At 48.0% G+C, this 21,165-nt stretch overlaps 1 protein-coding gene and 1 long non-coding RNA gene across 3 annotated transcripts in view; one reads left to right on the top strand and one right to left on the bottom strand.

The window, feature by feature from the left end:
- The first annotated feature begins 19 nt into the window (after nucleotides 1–19).
- On the top strand, nucleotides 20–1,652 carry LOC113613858 (uncharacterized). Its single transcript, XR_003430393.1, has 2 exons — nucleotides 20–93; nucleotides 606–1,652. It is a non-coding gene; the product is annotated as an uncharacterized LOC113613858 (long non-coding RNA).
- A 9,026-nt stretch (nucleotides 1,653–10,678) lies between these two features.
- EFNA3 (ephrin A3) overlaps nucleotides 10,679–21,165 on the bottom strand; it is a 29,970-nt gene continuing 19,483 nt past the window's right edge. For both annotated transcript variants that reach the window (XR_003430390.1, XR_003430391.1), the window contains one exon: nucleotides 10,679–11,783. The gene's annotated coding sequence lies outside the window, so the exon portion shown is untranslated. The remainder of the gene's footprint in view (nucleotides 11,784–21,165) is intronic.

The following is a 21,165-nucleotide window of genomic DNA, read 5'->3' as shown; positions in this document are numbered from 1 at the left end:
TGCCAGCGCCTGGCACAGCACCCAGCACGCGTAGTAGGTGGTCAAGAAATCTTTGTTGAGTGAGTGAAATCACTGTTCAGTGTTACTTCTGCGGTACGTACTGCTCTGAAAAGAAACCGGAAGGGTTAGAGAAGGAAGGGGTGATGGTAGTTCTTCAGAGAGGCTGGCCCAGGATTGCCCCCTGGAGGAGACAGTTTGGGGCACGTTCCCCCGTTTCTCTGACCGCCGGGATTTCTGGGCGGGAAACTGTGGGGTCCCCTGGGCTGCGCCGCTCGGGCCGGGCAGGTTCGGGCTCGCTCGGCCCAGCCCGGCGGGGCCATGTCCGTTCCCGCCCTGCCTGCGTGTAGGGCTGGAGCAAGCCGGGTGGAGAAGAGGTGGGGGGAAATTCTGGGCACGAACGGGACGCGAAGCCCTCTTTCCCCAGCTTGGCACTGTCCCCAGCATTCTCTCTGAAGGCTTGGAGCTCAATCACTCTTCTCCTATCCTAGTATTTGTGCGTATGGGGGTCTTTCGTCCGAACTAATGGGACACCTCTAGACCCCAGCTGTTGTGATGAGCACCTAAGGTAAGGGTGCGTCTAGGATAAAATCCCTGCCCTTGATTAGCCCTCAGACCAGTAGGGGAAATAGAGAAGCCACCATTTATACAATAGACTTGCTACGAGGAAAAGCCGAGATTGCAGACCCACAACCTCCCTCGCGCTGCCTGGACACTCCGACAGCCGCTGCGACTCCTGGTGGACCAGGAGGAGAGCTGCAGGTAGTGAGAGACCCAGACCGAGACCGCAGAAGGGACTTTGGCTCGGAGACTCGACCTGCAAACCAGCTCAGCCCCGTGCCTTCCCCCATCCCAGCCCCCAGCCTGCCCGGGCGGGTCTTGTCTTGGTTCTTACTTTGGGCTACCTCCCACCACAAAGTTGTGCGCCTGTGTTGGCTCTCAGCATCGCCACCCTCAGGCAAACATCTGTGCTCAGTGGCGGGAGCCGTCTGAGGTGTCTGTCTGTCTGCCTGCCTGTCTGGGAAATTCCCCTCGTGAGTCCTTTCTGGAAATTCCTCGAGGACAGGATTAACCCTCTGAGGGCCGTGGGGGAGACCCAGCCTCTGGAGGTAGGTGCTGTCCACCTGTGGGGCACTGTTGGCCTGGAGGTACCATTCCCAGTCTGGACCGTGCAGAGCTACTTGGTTGCTACTGCCTTGCTGAGCGCCCTGTGGTTTGGGGTGGGGAAGGCCAGAACCACAAGGCTCTGGGACACAGCCAACCTGGCACAGCCTCTAAGGGCATCACTGGGCAGTGGGATGAGGCAGGGCGCAGAGGAGGTGATACAGAGCTTGAAGCAGTCTCTGCTCCTCTCCCTATGTCATTATGAAAAATGAAGTGTATGTTTCCCATTTTATTAGTAATGTGTGTATATTTTTCACAAGTTGAACAAGAGAACAGGAGAATAAAGGGGAACCACCAGCTACTGTGAACATCTTCAACCCTTCCCTGGCAGCTTTTTGTTTGTAAGGTTTTGTTTGCTTGCTTTTAGATATTGTGTTAAATATGACTCATTTCTATCTTGTAATTCTTTTTTCCCCTTTAACTTTACGACAGAAGATATTTTCATGTATAAACTCTTTGTAAACAATATTAAAAAATATTTTTAAAGTTTATTTGTTGTGATTGTTTATGAGATATTTCTCTCTATATATATTTTTAATTTATTTATTTTTGGCTGTGTTGGGTCTTCATTGCTGCGCACGGGCTTTCTCTAGTTGCGACGAGCGGGGGCTACTCTTCTCTGCGGTGCAAGGGCTTCTCACTGCGGTGGCTTCTCTTGTTGCGGAGCATGGGCTCCGCAACAAGAGAAGCCACCGCAGTGAGAAGCCCTCTGCAACAAGAGAAGCCACCGTAATGAAAAGCCCGCGCACCGCAAGGAAGAGTAGCCCCCGCTCGCTGCAACCAGAGAAAGCCCGCGCACAGCAACGAAGACCCAACTCAGCCAAAAATAAAAATAAATAAATTTATTAAAAAAAAAAAAAAGGATGGGACCGTGGTTTCTGCACAGAAAACACCAGAAGGTGTTGGTTAATGATGCCACCAAAACTTAATCACTTATATCAAATACTGTACTGGGAGGTGCTGGGGGCTCTGAAATATACCCTTGTCCTAAAGGAATCTAATCTGCTTGCAAATATGTACTGAGAATATAAAATAAGAATTATAATAGTGGTAAGTGGAACAACAGGCTGTGGGCTCACAGAGGAAGGAGGGTTTATTTGGGGTCAGGAATGCTTCACAAAGGAGGGGATATATATGTTTTTTCCTCTGCCTGCTTTTGAGTCTGCCAACATAGCTGACTCAGGAGGAGATATTTGAAATGGGTTTTGGAGGATAAGTAGGCATTCATATTCAGGGATGAGGGGAAAAAAACACAAGTAGAGGGGTTAGGGTGTGTGCAGCGAATACTCTGGTGTAGCTAAAATTACAGAATGGGTCTGGGGGAGTGGCAAGAGATGAAAGCAGAAGGAGGTTTGGGGGCCATGTTGCCAAGGGCCTTGACTGCCATGCTCAGGATTTTGAACATTATTCTGTAGCCCATAGATGCTTAAGTAGGAAACATAATCAGATTTGTATTTTAGAAAAATCACTGTGGGCAACAATGTGGGTAGAAGAGGGAGCTCAGAGGTAGGGGGGCTGGTTAGGCCTGAGCTGCAGGAGTTCTGGTGGGAGTGAGACGGGCCTGAAGCTGAGGAGCAGCAGAGGGGGGAGAGCAGAGGGCAGATTTGACAGAGTTGGGGGAGAGCTGAGCCATGGGCAGGAGACTGGGAGGAGTCTGGGAAGGCTTGGTGGGCAGAGGTGCCATTTGCATAGAGGAAATGGAGGCGAGGAACAGACCCAGGAAGGGTAAACAAAGAGGACAGTTTTGAACATTGTATCAATTAGGAGTGATTTTGGCTGCAAATAACAGAATACCCAACTACTAGTGGTTTAAGCAAGAGGTTTTATGTTTCCCCCAACACAAAGCCCTCTGATGTGGGACAGCAGCTCGACAGTGTCGTCAAAGGCCCAGTGCTGTCCGCCTCTCTGCTCTGCTGTCCTCATGACTCTGGTTACAAGATGGCTGATTGTACAAGAGCTACATTCAAGCTGCAGGAGCCACAGGAAGAAGGGGTGGGAGCAAGAGGGTTTCTCCTCCTAAGGGTCTCTTTCTATCTGGTAGGAAAATCTTTCCTAGCAGCTTCCTAGACAACTTACTCTCCGGAGAGAACTGGTTCAGTGTCCATGGCTACAGCAGCATTTGTGCAGGAGAAGGGACAGTTCTGGAGGGCTGGGGCTGGGCCTGGGACCCTCCTCCCTCAAATGGGATCTGCTCTGTTCCCCAAAGAAACAGGAGTCTTGTTAGACTGGGAGCAGGGTAAGCACTGAACGGTGCCTGTGCAGACATGTTGCATTTGAAGAATCAGTGGGATTTCCAGGTGGAGGTGTCTGAGGGAGGCAGTTGGGGATGGGAGCCAGGAATCGTTTCCCTGTGATTTTGACTGGGGAGAAATCCTTCCTTCCCAGCTACCCAGCCTTGGTCCTCTGGTCCTCCAGGGTAGAACAGCTGCGCGAGGGTGGGCGGGAAGACATTTACTCTCAATGCAGCTGATAAACCTCTTTTCCACTTCCCTGTCCCCCTCCCCCTCCCCTCCCCCTAATCTTTCACTATAACATAGTGTAAAAGCAGGAATTTAGACACTTTTATTTCAGAGACATTACTTTTACATAACTTTTTTTCCCTAATTACAGAAGGAATACATGATCAATGCAGAAAACTTGGAGAAGCACAAATGAAGAAAGAAAAAAAATCACCCAAAGAAGTTAAATCTCAGAAGCAAGCACAATTCACAGTTCTTTTCCCCATGGCTCTGGAATTTTTTATGGTCAATATCTTTGAGAGGTTACAGTTTAATGCCCATGTTACGGCCAGCTCGGAATCCCTTACATTTGTGTAACATTTTACACTCTTCCAGTGTTTTCAGCTGTGTATTTTATCACGTACTATTTCATCTTTATAGACTCCTACACATTTTGAGGGGGGCAAAAGCAGGAATTATGCCCTCACTGATTAGACATGGTGGTATTCAGGACTCAGACGGTTAGCCTCAGCCTCGGTGGGGCTTGGGTCCACAGCACCTTATTCTTTCCACACCTCACTGCCCAACTCTCCTGGGTATAAAGGAAAGACCTGGGCCCAAAGTGCTGAATTTGCTGTGGGCAAATGGGGGAGTGTGTATGGAGAAGGGAAAGGAAGGGGGTGGAGAGGGGGCAGTTCCTTCCCTCACCAGAGCCCTTGAGGGAGAGGGAGGAGAGGGTCTGGGGAGGTGGGACGGGAGGGACCTGAGGGGGTTTGTGGGTCAGGCTTGTGAGATGCAGTCTTCCAGCGCTGAAGCCTGCCCTGGCCCATCCCTGCAGGCAGTAGATGTCCGGATAATGGCTTACTTTCCACTTCACCAAATATTTTTTGAGGTCAGTTTGTTCATTAGGCACTGCAGGGAAGGCCAGATAAGGCAACCTGTGAGCAGGAGAGAGAGTGGTGCTGTGAGAGCTGGGTCTGAGTCCCAGATATGGAAACTTGGGAAAGGCATTTTTCGTCTCAGAGCCTCCACTGTTTTCATCTGTAAGATGGGGGCAAGGCTACTTTCTTCCTGGAATTATTATATGGATCAAAGGAAATAGCTGCTGTGAGGGGCCTGGTGCTAAGCCTGGGGGAGAAGACTGTCAGTAAGGACTGGTGTATATTTCTCTTTACCTGGGCCTGACCTCCTGGACTGACTGGGGGTAAATGTGCTGACACTGGGAATGAGGAAGGGGAGTCTTCGGGATACAGGGAAGGTGATGGAGGAGGAGCCTTAGGAACACAAATATTTGTTCCTCCAGGTAGTACTTGATAAATGCCCCAGGGACAAGGCAGCCAAGAGCTCTGAGGTGCAGTGGGGGCAGAGATGAATGGCGGAAATCCTTCTGAGGGTTCCCCAGGTAGGGATGGTGGGTAAGGGCATTCCATGCCCAGAGGGAAGGTGCAGGCCTTTCTCCCCTGACTGCAGGGGCGAGGGGAAGGAGATGGGGAGAGGATCTACTCCCTCCACGTTCCTTATTGCCCCCCAGGCTCCATCTAGTACCCTCCATCACACTCTCCATCCACTAACTGTGGGCCAGGCACTGCTGGGTCCTGGAGATCCCGAGCTGGGTCTTAAAGAGGAGTAGGAATTGATGAAGTAAGGGGGGGGGGAAGGGCACACAGCATGAAAGGGCGACACAACTTGGAGCTGGGCACACGGAAGGGGCTGGAACCACGCAGAGAGGAGGGGCAGGAGTGTACAAAGAGCTGGAATGCAGGCGGAATGTGGTAAATACCTCGGGGAGATGGGCTCCCAGTGCTTTGTGACTCGGAAGAAAAAGTGCCTCACATGGGCAGAAGTCCCTGTGTGGGAAGGTGTCGGGATAGACATCCTGGAGGAGGCTCTTTGAAGATGTGGCTTACAGGGAAACTGCTTTTACATGGGCTGAGGACATTCCAGATTGAGCTGGAGCTGGCCAACCCAGAATGGCCTCAGAGACAAGCCGAGGGGGTTGTATTTCATTGGGGAACCCTAGGCTGAGGGAAGGCAGAGAGAGAGGGGGAGGTTTGGAGACTTGAGAGTGGATAATGGGCAGGTTGCCCTGGGAATAATATCATCAGCTCACGTTTATAGAACATGTTCTCCATTCCAGGCTTAGCTGAAGCACTTTGTGTACATTAAGCACTCACTGCTCACAATCACCATAAGAGATAGGTAGTATTATCATCCGCAATTTACAGATGAGCAAAGTGAAAGCACAGAGAAGTTCTTAACTTCCCCGAGGTCACACAGCTGGTAAAGCGGTGAAGCTGAAATCTGAAACAAGGCAATCTGGCTCGAGGGTCCTGATTTAACCACTGCACCGTCCTATCCAGCTGTTCCTAGAAAGGGGCAACTAGTGCAGGCCGCTGGGGGTGCAGAGTGATGCAAGACCATTCTGGAAATGATCTCTACAGGATGCAGCTATTTGGATGTGGGGGAAAGATGGAGCTGTGAGTTCAGCATCTGGAACCCAGGTGGGAGGCAGGGCCATGAAAGCCTCCAGATAAAAGCCTTGCTCTCCCAGGCCTTTCTGCTAGAGCTCAGTCAGTCAGGTGCTTCCACCCAGGGCTCTTACTACAAAGGAAGGACTCAGAGATGTGAGGACTTAGAATTCATTTCTCCCTAGACTCTTCCTGTGATCCTGGCTGTAGTCTTGGCTGCCCCATGTGCCTTGGTTCCCAGCCTTTCCATCTGTTGTGTGAACTACTGGAATTCCTTCCAATAAATTATTTTTCTGCTTTAAGTGACCTGGAGTCAGTTTCTGTCACTGGCAAGCCAGGACCTGGATGGGTACAGAGGGAGTTGGTGATGATACCAAGGTCTAAAGCCTGGGAGACCAGAAGGGTCAGTTGCAGATGTATGTTTTGGAGGAAGGACGGAATTCTGTTTCAGCAGGTTAAGTTTAAAAGTGCTTGAAAAAGCCTGGAGAGGGCTTCCCTGGAAGCGCACCAGGGCTTCCCTGGTGGTGAGAATCCGCCCGCCAATGCAGGGGACATGGATTCAAGCCCTGGTCTGGGAGGATCCCACATGCCATGGAGCAGCTAAGCCCGTGTGCCACAACTACTGAGCCTGCGCTCTAGAGCCTGTGAGCCACAACTACTGAGCCTGTGTGCCACAACTACTGAAGCCCACGTGCCTAGAGCCCCTGCTCTGCAACAGGAGAAGCCACTGCAATGAAAAGCCCGTGCACCACAAAGAAGAGTAGCCCCCACTCTCCACAAATAGAGAAAGCCCGTGCGCAGCAACGAAGACCCAACACAGCCAAAAATAAATAAATAAATAAATAAAAACTTGAAAAAGCCTGGAGAGGGCTTCCCTGGTGGCACAGTGGTTGAGAATCTGCCTGCCAATGCAGGGGACATGGGTTCGAGCCCTGCTCCGGGAAGATCCCACATGCTGCGGAGCAACTAAGCCCATGCGCCACAGCTACTGAGTCCATGTGCCACGGCTACTGAAGCCCGCACACCTAGAGCCCGTGCTGCGCAACAGGAGAAGCCACCACAATGAGAAGCCTGTGCACCACAATAAAGAGTAGCCCCTGCTCGCTGCAACTAGAGAAAGCCTGTGCACAGCAACAAAGACCCAATGCAGCCAAAAATAAATAAATAAAATAAATAAATTTATTTAAGAAAAAAGAAAAAGCCTGGAGAATGGGTTGAGAAGAAGTTTCTTCTTGGCCACTGGGCCTGAGGACAGTGCTTTGAGTTAGAAGTGTGGAGATGAAGCAGAGAATTAGGGTTTGAGGTGCTGGAACTGACATGAGAGAGTGGAGAGCTGGTTTGCAAACAGTGCCTGCAGGGAGCCAGGTAGGAACCATGAAAGAGTGAGGGGGCCCAGGTATATTTCTCAGGGGGGTAAAATGCAGGCTGCAGGGAAGCATCCCATTGCTTTAGTCATCCCAGCAGAGGGAGAGCATCTTTACTGTTTCAGCAAGAGCCCAAGGAGAACTCGCAGCGTCCTTCCTTGGGCCACACGCCCATTCCCAAACCAGTCCTTGTGGCCTGGGGCTGCTGTGCTGGCACTAGCCAGGCTCAGGACAGTGGCTCACTACTGGACCTGGGAGGTGGACTGAGGATGAGGGGGGTCCCCCAGGAAAACTGGGCTTCTGTCCCCAGAAGGGGAAATGGAAGCTGGGCGAGCAAACAAGCAGATGTCAACTAAGGGAGCTTGGTAGCTTGAGAAGTTTGCAGAATGGAGGGAAGGATTCTTTTGGATGGAGAAATCTGGGCCCAGTTATAGGTAAAGAGGAGAAAACTACTGGAAAGAGTCTGGAGATACAGAGGGGAAACTGAGGAAGCAGGCCCCGGGAAGGACGTGTCGAGATGGGCTTCAGGCTGGAGGGTAGGAGTCCATCTTGGTGAAAGGAGGAACAGCTGTTTCTGAGACGAGGCAGGTAGGGAGATGATGGTGGGAGGAGGGCTGAGAGGTACTGGAAGGAAGTCACTAGAGAACCCGTTCCCAGGCCTCACCCAGGCTAAGAGCTTGGGCTTTGGAGACAGACTTCAGAGATTCAAATCCCAACTCTATCGCCTATTAGGATGTGACGCTGGGCAAATCCTATCCGGGCCTCAGTTTTCTCATTTATGCAATGAAGATGATAATAACAGGGCCCACCCAAAGGATCACAGAGAGGATTAAATGAGATAATGTATGTAAAGTACTTAGAAAAGCTGGCTAGTGTCTGGCTCATGGAAAGACCTCAGGATTAGCTATTATGATGGTAATTCTTATGATTTTTATTGCAGAGGGCTCACAGTAACAGTAATGAATTCCAGTACAACTGGCTCTGGCTCCCACCTGCTGACATAGGACCTCCAGCCACCTGCCAAGTCCCCCTCGAATATTGCTGATGGTCCCCACAGGGTGTTTCAAGTGGGTTCATCATTGTGTCTGTGCGCGCTGAGCGCTGCAGCTGTTCTGTGGGGTGCAGTGTTTTTCTGCTTCTGGGGCAGCAGGCATCTCCCTCTCCTCTCCTGTGTGACCTCGGTCGGAGGAGGGGAGAAAGGTCCCTGAGAAAGGCCACTGGTGTCTCCATGTGCTTTGGTGAGTCAGCTCTTCAGTTTTCATTTGCAGCTGCTTCTCTCTATGAGGCCTGACAGGCTTCCCCCCCGGGGCTGGGCTGAGGATGGGTGTGCGTATTCGCCACCTTGCTGTACTGTACTGGGACCTCTAGTCCTCTCTGAGGATGACAGCTTTGCCACGGAGCCTTTGGGGAGCTTCCACAGCCCCTCCGGCAAGGGCACTCCTGTGAGGTGTTCTCTCCTGGCTGCCTGGTGATTGCCAACCCCAGTGCACACACAAGGCTCCGTTGAGCGACCTGCCTCAGCCCCTCCTGCCACAGCAGCCCAGCTGAGTCCCCAGCAGAAAGCTTGGGCAAAGAGACCCGCCTTGCCCAGGCAAGGACAGACAAGGATAATGGTGAGGGGCCGAGGACACAGCGGCAGATTCAGAGCCGGGCCCCTGGCAAGGCAGGCTGGGAGTGGGCCGTCTCTCCATCTCTGGGCTGTGCTCAGTCACCAAAGGCCCAAATCAGCCCTGAGGCCCCAAGGCCCTTATCAAAGCCAGTTATCCGCCTTCTGCCCCCACCCTTCTACCCGGCTAAGGACAGACCCAAGACCTCCCCCACTGCTTAGTCCCCATCTCTTCCCAGACTCCTGTTTCAGCAGAACTCTCTCCTCTTTCTTCTTCCAAAAAAGAAAAAGAAAAGAAAAAAATCCCCATATGTCATTTGAAGCACCTGGGTCCTCTGTAGGAGTGGAGAAGGGCAGGGTACCAGCCAGCGACAATGCCCCGCCAGAAGAGTTTCATTGATTTTAGGACCAGTAGCTCTAATCTCCAGGGACAGAAAGCAGCTCAGTGGTTGCCTGGGATAGGGGGTGGGGGTGGGGACGGGGGTACTGGCTGGAAGGGGGCGTGAAGGAACTCTCTTGGGAGATGGCAATGTTCTTTATCTTGACAGGGGTGGTAATTACAGGGGTGAATACCTTTGTCGAGAAAATCATCATCAACCTATACACTTAAAATGTGTGAATATTATTGTGTGCAAACTATACTTCTCTAAAGGCGATACAAAAAAAAGATAGCTAACAAACACCAGCAAAGGTTAACTGGAGACCCCAGTTTGTGAACCAGTGACAGGGACAGTGGATGAAGCAGCTGGGGTGGCTTCCTGAGGGTCCCCTGTGGGTAAAGGCGCTGGGCCAGGGGCTGGGGCACTGAGAGGGGCCCGTCTCGGCCAGCATCCTCTGGGTGCCCCAGTCCCTGCTATGAGGTCCTTTCCTTTGCCCACAGCCAGGCTCGCTCTAGGAACTGTCCAATTCATGGCAGGAAACTACGTCCTTGAGAAGTTTCCTCATAGGTCCACCTGGAGCCTGATAAATGGTTTTGTCCTGGGCTGCTTGTGTGGCTGCTGCTCTGAGGAGCAAGGACTGTTCCTTCTCTCCCACTGGCTACCGGGAATGCCTATAAAATAAACATGACTGAAAAAGCCGGTGACCACAGTAGACACAGAGGAAATGAAAAAAAAAAACCCAAAATCAAAATAAACAAAACCCCCAAACCCACCCTGAGCCTCACACAGAAAAGCCAAGATCCCTGAGCTGGGTGGGAGGTAGAGCAGGCCTGTTTGGGGTGATATTTATACAAGGGGCTTGGTTCCTCCCTCGGGCAAGTACAGCAAGTTGTAAAATTTGAAGGCACATTTTAAAATTGTTTAAAGTCCTCCAAATGTGTTTCCTGTCTAGCACTGCGTACGGGGACTTGGTAATATGTGTGCATGTGTGGCCTGGAGTATGTGTTAATGAGGGAGTCTACAAGTAGTGATGGCCAAGGAGCCTACGAGAATCAGGGGCAAGAAAGGAGTCTGTTGTTGGTCAGGGTGTGTGTTCCTCGTGTTGGAATGCGTGTAAAGGGCCGTGGGACCTGGGAAGGTGGTTTAGTCTGGGAAATTAGCATCTTTTTAAAAACCACCATACTTATACATCATTAGTTAAAGGCCTATAGGGGTAATCATGCAGGTATGTGATTTTTACTTCTAAAGAAAGTAGGTGGGATAATATTTGGCAACATATAATAATTAGAATGTCGCAATACACATTTTGATCAATTAGATGATGATGATTAGTACTCCCGCACATCACGGCCTTCTACCTTTGCTTGAGCTGTTCCCTCTGCCTGGATGCCTTCACCAGCTGTCAAAACCCTAGTCATCCTTCCCAGCTGGCTCAGTACCACCTCCCCACAGTGCGAATTAATCACTCCCTCTTCTGGGCCCCCATGACATTTTGTCTTTTACAATGTTTACTTTGTTCCTTCCTTTCTGAAATTTAGCTGAATAAGTGTCCGCTCCCGTCACACATCCTTTGAGGACCAGAACCGACTTGGCTCTCAACGTCTTCCCTGCAGCTCTGTGCCCAGAGTGGGCTCTCAGTCAATGTTTGCTGAATTAAACTGTGTTTCTGTTTTTGTTTTTTTAAAGAGGGTTACTTTGCAGAAAATAAAGGCTCTGCATTGGCACAGACCTAATTTGGTAAAAGCCATCACACTTTAAGATATTTTTATTTCCTACTCTTTGAAGTTTGCCTCATTTAGAGTGTTGAGTGCGCTGATTTGGAATTGGTGGAATTCAAAATCTAATTTGAAGAAAATGTGGTATTATGTTATTGTAGTTCTGATACATAATGTTTATCTTGTTAGGAAACCCTTTGTTTGGGGACAGCTTTTGTGGGAGGGCAAGATGGCCTGTGGTAAGTTTGTCTTTATTATGAAATTTCCTGGCATCTGAGTGATGAGGGATGGTGACACTCTGGCAACTGGGCACCATTCCCTGTAGTGGTTTCTGAGATGGATAACGGGGAGCTCAAAACTGGGTATGGAAAAAACACTTGATTAGTGTGAATAATGGAAAGGCACCCCAAATGTAGCCTGATTAAATAGAAATGTTAAAGGGAGTGGCAATCTATAAGTCTAGCTGTTGTATTCAGCTCTCAAAAAAAAAAAAATTACAAAAAGCAAAAGATGAAGGCTCCTTGGTGTTCAGTAGTGAGGCTGTCTTGGAACAGAACTGGAACAGATGCCGGGGCTGGGCTCTCTCATGAAGGTGGGTATTCACGCTTTTTTTCCTTTGCTTCCTGGCTGCCCCCGGGGAAGATGTGGTGCCTGGGAAGAGACAGGGGCTTAGGAGCCAGGCAGCTGGGGGTGGGGGGTGGGGTGGGGATTTAAGTGGTCTTGAGTCTCAGTTCCCTCATCTGCAGAATGTAAGGAATAATAAATACCTTACAAGGGTTTGGGATACTCTTGTAAATTGCCCAACACAGCGCCTGACAGATGTAAGCGCATATGTGTGGTAGTTCCTCCACTTAGCTTGTGGGGGTCCCCCATCCTCTTCTCCCAGCCTGTCTGTGCTACCCTTTCTTCCAGATTAGGCTTACCAGATCTAGCAGATAAAAATGGGGCATGCCCAATTTAATCAGAATTTCTGTCCACATAAGCAATGAAGAATATTTTAGTATAAGTATGTCCTATGGAATATTTGGAACATATGTATGCTAAAAAAGTATTCGTTGCTTACCTGGAATTCCAATTCAACTGGGCGTTCTGTAGTTTATCTGACAACTGTGTGTCAAGGTGCATTTTCCTTTGTGAAGCCTCCTGGGTCAATTTAGTAAGCTCCACCCTCTGAACTCTTGTAACCCTTCATGACTTGGACACTTCCTTGACATCCAGGAAACAGTACCACTTTTACTTATCACTAATAATAATGATCACTTGTTGCGCATCTATGGTGCACCAGGCATGTAGGGTTACACAACCTGCCATGTTAGCCCTCACACTAACCCTACATGGCTGGAATTAGTGTCCTCAGAGGCCCGAGGAACATCAATACAGCCCAGCGGGTACACAGTGGTATCATCCTTCAGGCCCAAGTGTGCAGGACTGAACCCAAACCCCACACTTCTGCTTCCTAGGTCTCTGTCAGTGCCCGGCCCACAGTGGCAGCTGCCCACGTTTATTGTTACGGAGAGTGCTGCTCCAAAGGAGAAGCACCACTATCAGAATTGATGCGGGGACGGAGGGGTTACGACCTGTTTCCTGAGTCCTAAAAACATTATGGCCGGGCTTCCCTGGTGGCGCAGTGGTTAAGAATCCACCTGCCAATGCAGGGGACACGGGTTCGAGCCCTGGTCTGGGAAGATCCCACGTGCCGCGGAGCAACTGGGCCCGTGCGCCACAACTACTGAGTCTGCGCGTCTGGAGCCTGTGCTCCGCAACGGGAGAGGCTGCGACAGTGAGAGGCCCGCGCACCGCGATGAAGAGTGGCCCACCGCTCGCCGCAACTAGAGAAAGCCCTCGCACAGAAACGAAGACCCAACACAGCCAAAAATACATAAATAAAAATTTAAAAAAAAAAACATTATGGCAAAGACATGGGTTTTCACACAAGAACAAGGAAGTTTCTAAACTTCTAGAAATTTCTAAAGTGCTGTTTGCTTTAGTGTGTAACTCTAGCATTGTTCCTTGCAGTACTGTGAAACTCATTCCTGAGCAAAGTCCTCTCTGACACCGCCTGTGATAGAGCATGTGTGAGATGCACAGTGTATACGTGGCATGTGGTAGAGAGCTGGGGCTGGCCAGGACCGAGGACATCCATACTCCTCTGGGAGTTTTTTGGTTTAAGCTTGAGAAGCAACTGTAGGAAGCTATGGTCCTTTTTGGAAAAGGTGTTAAGCATAACTAAGCAGCCATTTCCGATACCCAATCTCCATGGGTTTTCTTCTCCCAGGTGCAGAGGATCTGGGAGTGTGGGTGAGCGGTAGATAGGTTTATGATCACCAAATGGAAATGCAGCTCCTTCTGTGGTTTGGACCTCAATTACCATATTAATGTTACTTCCTTGCTTGTGCTTCGAAGTTAGACAAATGCATCACGGCCAAGCACATTTCGTTCCCAGGATAGAAGGAAGTGACTGATGAGCATGAATGGTTATAGCTGTGAATATACCTGAGCTAGGGGGCGGATCTTCACCCCATAGGCGGGCTGCCTCTTTTTTCTCATTACCCCTTTTTCTATGTTTATTCCCATTCTAGTTTATATGAATTCTGAGGAGTTGGTTTTATAAGGGGGTGGGGAGAGCGAAGGAACTAGCCTCTCCTAATGATAACCGAGGAGTAGGTATCATCTGCATCCCAGAGTGGGGATGGAGGGGTTTAAAAGCCTTTCCAGGCTTGCAAGCCTGAAAATCGTGGAGCTGGGACCTGAACTCAGGTCTGTCTGACTTTGGATCCTCAGCTTTTTCCGTGCTGATGCGCAAATTCTACCCTTTAAGAGACTTGGGGAAACAGGAGGGGTTCATCACACATGTCTATTTCTTAAAACCACACTAGAATGACTGTGAATCGTTATATAATAATAATATAGCTCCTCCAAAGATGAGAGGTTTAACACATTTCGGAAGGTGGGCAGCAGGTCGGGGAGTGGGAACTGATTTTTTGAGAAAGGAAGAAGCTCTAAGGTGGGTGCCTGCAGAATGGACTCTTGCCAAAGGATTTTGGAAGAGTAGGGCATCTCTCAAGGAAGGATCTGGCCCAGGGCTGGAAACGGAGATGGGGTTAGGAAAGGGGGGTCTGGGGCAGTTAGGTCCCCAGGTCTTTCCTGGATCCCCAGAAGTGAAGCAATTACACCCCCTGTAAACCCTACCCCATAGGAAACCTCCCCAGTGCCCTGAGTGAATGAACTCCCTAAGAAATCTCATCAGGCTCCCGGCTCACACGTGCACTGTGCCTTGTGAGATCTTAGTTCCCAGACCAGGGATTGAACCCCCGGGCCCCCGGCAGTGAAAGCGCAGAGTCCTAACCACTGGATCGCCAGGGAATCCCGACTCACACATTTATATCTAACCCATCCCTCACCCTAAACTTTACACTCACAGATCTACTGCTTATGTGACATCTCCACCAGGAAGTCTAATTGGCATCCCACACTCTGGGGATGGCCAAAATGCACTCTTGATTTCCACCCCCAAACCCATTCCTCCCCCTAGTGACTCCCACCTCAGCAAATGGTACCACCTAATTGCCAAGAAAAACCAAACCAAAACAGAGCAAAATGGGAGTCATCCTTGACCGTCCTATCTCTCAACCGTCATCCAGTCCTCATCACATCTTGTCAGGTCTGCCTTCCGGTACATCCTGAAGCTGACCCCGGCTTACCACCTCCACCTCGACCACTTGGGCCGAGCCACCATCACCTCCCCTCACCTGGATCTAGACAGCAGCCTTCGCTCCGGTCTCCCAGCGTCCACTCTCACCCCTATAATCCTATGCTTTACAAGATAACCAAGAGATCCTTGTAAGCGTTAAGTTTTCTCCTGGGCTCCCCTGGCCAAACCCTCCAGTGGCTCCCAGTCACACAATGGAATTCAGGTGCTCCCTGTGATCTACCAAGCCCTTCATTATCTGGCCCCAGGCTCCCTCCCCCACCTTATCTCAAACCATTTTTCTCCTTACTTACCACTGTCCAGCCACACCGGCCTTCTTGGTGCTCTTTGACCTCCCCAGCTTGCTTTAGCCTCAGAGAATTTGCACTTTGAATGTCAGGCTGGAAAACTTTCCCCCAAGATACACACTTAGTCAGTCACATGTCGCCTGCATTGAGAGGTCTTTTCTGATGACTCCAGCTCGCAAGAACTTGCACGAGGAAGGTCACACCCATGCACTCGTGTTCCTCGTCATCTTCTTTTTTTTTGACATATTACAAAAGATGTTTATTTCTTACTCATATAAAGTCCAAAACAGACATCTGATTGGCAGGTGGCTCTCCTCCAAGTGAAGATTTGGAACTTCCTTTATCTTGCGATTCTCTTATCTTCAAACTATGGCATCCCAGGTCACCATGCTTATTATCACTGGTAAAGAGAAGACTCCACTGGACGAATACAAGGTGAACATGCATGATTGCTATTCCCACTCCATCTGAAGCCTTGCCAGCTTCATCAGTGGTCCTGAGGTCTCAGCTTCAGTCTCTGGAGCAAGCTGGAAGTCCCAACCATCCCATCCTCGTTGCCAAACTGTCCCCTCTTCACCTTCTTATTTTGCTTTACTTTTCCTCATAGCACTTGTCATTACCTGACATTTATATTCATACATATATATATATTTATATTTAAAATAGATATTATGTATTTATTAAATATGTATATATTATTTTCTGTTTATTTTCTGTTTCTTCCCAGTAGATTTTAAGCTTCATGGGGCAGAGAATAATGTAGAGAATAATGCCGGGAAGATAGCAGGATTTGAAAAAATAATCTAGCCTCAGGAACACCAGGCAAAAATAGGTAAAAGGAGTATATGGATAAAAATAGTCTGTGTGCTGAATGATGAAATTCCTGCCCCCTTCCCTACCTGCTTCCTGAAAGCTAGGGCTGCACTCCCAGAAACAAGATGAGAGGACTCTTTTCTAGAAAAAGTGCCAGAGAATGGTCCCAAAGGAAAGGTTAACCTTTAGAAAAGATGAGAAAGCCTCTAGATATCCTTTTTTTCCTTCCCTTCTTCCAACCTTCACTCCTTCCAATTTTCCCTCTGTTTCTTCCTCCCTTCCTTCCTTCCACAAATATTTGTTGAGCATCTACTATGTGCCAGACAATATTCTAGGTGCTTGGGCTCTATCTGTAAAGAAAACTGAGGTAGATCTTTGCCTTGAAGAGCTAGTATGCTATCGGAGTACAGTCACAAACCCAGCTTGTACATATAGCTACCCAACAGCTTTTTCTGTGCCTCATGCTGAAGTATGAATGGATAGCCAAGGGTCAGCAGGCATTTTTTTTTTTTTTTTTCGCGGTACGCGGGCCTCTCACTGTTGTGGAGCACAGGCTCCGGACGCACAGGCTCAGCGGCCATGGCTCACAGGCCCAGCTGCTCCGCGGCATGTGGGATCCTCCCAGACCGGGGCACGAACCTGCGTCCCCTGCATCGGCAGGCGGACTCTCAACTGCTGCGCCACCAGGGAAGCCCTCCGCAGGCATTTGAGGAAGGCTCCAATGGGAAAAAGACAGAGATAAAGCACACAGAGAAAAAGAAATCACAAAGAAAATAGGAATAATGCAGGGAGTAGAAGAAATCTTTTAAAAAAATGGTAACTGATATTTTTAGAGAGGTAAGAGGATTCATGAAATAAAAAGATTATGTTAAAAAGCAATTAGACAAAAAAAACAAAAAAAAGCAATTAGACATTTAATTAATCAGAAATTAGACATACGTTAGTAAAAACAATTAACCAAAGGAATGAATAGTTTAGCTGAGGAAATCTCTAAGAAAGCAGAAGAAAACAAAGTGTTGGGGAATAGGGGAGGAAATATAAAAATTAGAAAAACAACCCAGGAGACTGAACATCCAACTAATACGAGAAAGGAGATGGGAGGAAATTATCAAATAAATAATACTAGAGGGCTTCCCTGGTGGCGCAGTTGTTGAGAATCCGCCTGCCAATGCAGGGGACATGGGTTTGAGCCCTGGTCTGGGAAGATCCCACATACCGCAGAGCAACTAACCCCATGTGCCACAACTACTGAGCCTGAGTGCCACAACTACTGAGTCTGCACTCTGGAACCCGCGAGCGACAACTACTGAAGATTGTGCACCTAGAGTCTGTGCTCCGCAACTAGAGAAGCCACCCGGGCATGGCAAGGAAGAGTAGTCCCCTCTCACTGCAACTAGAGAAAGCCTCGTGTGCAGCAATGAAGACCCAGTGCAGCCAAAAATAAAATAAGATTAAAAAAAAAAAAAAAGAAAAGAAATGATACTAGAAACTTTCTAAGAACCAAAATTTTAGAATGAGAGTGATAAAGATTTGCATTCACACAAAGGATCAGGAATGGGTTTAGTCTTAGACTTCTCAGTAGCAACGCTAGAAACTAGGAGGCCTTGATGTCCTGAGGGAAAACGCTTTCCAACCTATGATTCTACCCCAACCAAACTAGCAATGAAGGATGGGGTTAGGATAAAGAGCATTACAAGTCACTCAAACACACAAAAGAAAGCAAATGTTTCTCAGGAAGTTCTTGGAAATATGTCCACAAAGGAGAAGTAAACACAGAGAGGATGGGACATGGGATCCAGGAAACAGGGCTCTAACACAGGATAAAGGGGAAGGGAATTCCCAGACTGTTGATGAAGAGGAGCTCCAAGGTGGCAGCTGTGCTAGAGAACTAAAGACCAACCAACCCAGATTAGAGCAAAGGAGTGAATGACTCCTGGAAGACTGTCTCCAAGAAAAAGGGCACTGCCAAGCTATTGATGAGTTTGACCACATTGAGAGGAAGGATCGATCAGAGAGTTTGGGGATAAATTAGTAATCAGGAAAAGAAAACAAATAAATAAAATAGTCCAGGAAATATTTTCATTTTAAATTCATTTTTGAATTGGTAATACATTCACATGGTTGAAAAATCAAAATGATATAAAAATCAAAATAACTGACTCCACGTACCCTGTCTCCTCCCAAATAGGCAACCATATTATGTTAGTTTCTTATGGACACTTCCAATGATTTTTTTTTTTTTTAAGTTGTGGTAAAAAAGACATAACAAAATTTACCACCATCATCTTTTTTTTTTGGCCACACTGCACCGCATGTGGGATCCTAGTTCCCCAACCAGGGATCGAACCCATACCCCCTGCACGGAAGCGCAGAGTCTTAACCACTGGACCTCCAGGGAAGTCCCACATCATAATCATTTTTAAGTGTACAGTTCAGTAGTGTTAATTATATTCACATTGTCATGTTCCAGGGTTTTTTCCATAAGGTATGAGTAAATATGAATATACTATCTTATTTTTTTAAATATTCTATATACATTGTTCTACACTTTGCTGTTTTCGTTTTCCATTATATCCTGGAGATCTTTCCACGGAGAGTTTCCTCATTCTTTTATCAAGTGGCTTAGTGCTCCACTGTGTGGATGTACAGTAATTTATTAGACCAGTTCTCTATAGAAAGACACTTTTTTCCCCAATACTTTACTGTTGTAAATGAATGCCACCGTGAGTAACTGTATACATACTTTGTTTCAAATGTCTGCAGATATAGCTGCAGGACCAATTTCCTGAAGTGAGACTCCTGGGTGAAAGTGTAAATGCATTTGTAATTTTGCTTGATATCTCCAAATCCCGCTCCATGTGAGTTACACTGTTTTGCCTTCCCACTGGCAATATATGAAAACGCCTGTTCCCTGAAGCCTCATCAACAGACTGTGTTATAAAGTTTTGGATTTTTGCCAAGCTGATAAATGAGAAATGCTACCTCAATATAGTTTTTTTTTTTTTTTTTTTTTTTTCCCGGTACGGGGGCCTCTCACTGTCGCGGCCTCTCCCGTCGCGGAGCACAGGCTCCAGACGCGCAGGCTCAGCGGCCATGGCTCACGGGCCCAGCCGCTCTGCGGCATGTGGCATCTTCCCGGACCGGGGCACGAACCCGTGTCCCCTGCATCGGCAGGCGGACTCTCAACCACTGCACCACCACGGAAGCCCTCTTTAAACATTTAAGAGCCATTTGCCTTTCTTTTCTGTGAAATATTCATGTTCTTTGGCCATTTCTCTATTGGGTTGTTGGTCTTTCCAGATAATTATTAACTACAAAGAAAATAAGTTTTTGAAGAAAATTCTAGAATGGATCATAGTATATTACAAGGCTCAATTCTGAATAATTATTACAGTTTCATAACTATCTACATGCTAAATATTGAATTTACCAAAAATTTGGATTTGACTATATTGGGAAGGTAGAAGCAAAGTGTGTGTGTTTGTGCATTGAGGGGCAGAACATAGAGAACTAAATACCTTCCATAAGAGGAAGTCATAGATAAAGTCTAAAATAAAAAAAATAAGAAAGAAAGAAATAACAACTGCAGTACCAGCTAAATCAGATTGTTTAGAAATATGAAGGTAAATATCAAAAGAAGCAACTAGAAAGTTTGAGTGTGGTTGCCTCTGGGAATGGGGATTGGGAGTTGGGGAAGGGTGTGGCAGGGGTTATTGTTTTTCATCGAAGTTATTTAGTCCTATTTGACTTTCTAAACTATGTAATGCATTCCTGTGATAAAACAAAATTAATTATATACAATTAAAAGGGGGTGGCATATACATTACAATATAAAGCCTTCCCCTTTTCAATAGAGGGATATAATGGAATGTGATATGGATAATGGAGTGTTTATGCTAGTTATTGCAGCCAGAAGGGGTTAAAAGACTGAAGAAGACCCAACAGGTCTTTTTTTAAAAAATTAATTAATTATTTATTTTTGGCTGCATTGGGTCTTCATTGCTGCGCATGGGCTTCCTCTAGTTGCGTCAAGTGGGGGCTACTCTTTGTTGTGGTGCGCGGGTTTCTCATTGCGGTATCTTCCCTCGTTGCAGAGTATGGGCTCTAGACACACAGGCTTCAGTAGTTGTGGCACGCAGTCTCAGTAGTTGTGGCATGCAGGCTCAGTAGCTTCGCGGCACGTGGGATCTTCCCAGACCAGGGCTCAAATCCGTGTCCCCTGCATTGGCAGGCGGATTCTTAACCACTGCACCACCATGGAAGTCCCAAGGGCTTTTTAAAAAGCAAACAAAGTCATGTTTGCAGGAAAGTCTCTTCCAATCGTAGGCCAACTTCTAATTCCGTCCATGATGGAGTAATAGGGACCATCCTCTACCCTCCTGCATTAAACAACTAAACAAATGGACAGACTCTATGAAACAATGATATTCAGACATTGGACAACAGGCAGAACAGAACAGTGATCCCTGAGAGGGAGGAAAAAAACAAAGTGAGCTCTAAGATTTCCCAAGATTACTGCCTGAAGAGAATTTCCAGGCAGTGATGTAGAGAGGGTCACCCAGGCTGAGCCTGGTGATCTCCCGGAGTTGAGGAGAGGGAGCTGGGGGTCTGGGGAGGCCGAGGTGGGCAGTTCACAGGTCAGGGCACTGAAGAGGAGAGAGCTGCATGGAGAGAGAATTCTGGAGATCTGCAGAGCGTCCCCTCCAGGTGTTCAGTTGTGTGCTGAGCAGTGTACACATGTAGGGGAAGAACCATAGGAAAGGAGGCATTCCTCAGAGCTTAGACAACTCCAGGAATACTTTGTGTTCCTGTTACCAAACCAAACTTGGGTCTGCTTGCCTGGTCGAAGTAAAGCCAATCTATTGACACCAAGTTGTGGTGAAGGAGGGTGGAGTTTTTATTGCAGGGTGCCAAGCAAGGAGTCCAGGCAGCAAGTTCTTAAAAGACCTGAACTCCTGGGTGGCATTCAGAGAAAGGTTTTCAAAGACAGGGTGAGGGAGGGGGGGTTGTAGGATATGTGATCAGCTGGTGGACATTCTTCTGATTGGTTGGTGGTGAGGTAATCCAGAGTCAACATCATCAACCTTCTGGTTCCAACCAGTCTGGGGCAGCATACAATTAACTTCTTCCACCTGTGGGCGTTTCATTATCTACAAAACAGCTGAAAGGGTATGGCTCAGAGTATTGTCTGTAGCCCTTGAGGAGGAACTAAAAGTCCTTGATT

Source organism: Aethalodelphis obliquidens, unplaced genomic scaffold, assembly GCF_003676395.1.
Source record: "Aethalodelphis obliquidens isolate GAN/ISIS:26980383/991018 unplaced genomic scaffold, ASM367639v1 scaffold90, whole genome shotgun sequence".
In the NCBI taxonomy this organism is placed as follows: Eukaryota; Metazoa; Chordata; class Mammalia; order Artiodactyla; family Delphinidae; genus Aethalodelphis; species Aethalodelphis obliquidens.
The sequence above is the reverse complement of the archived record's forward strand: the minus strand, read 5'-3'. Positions and strand labels throughout refer to the sequence as shown.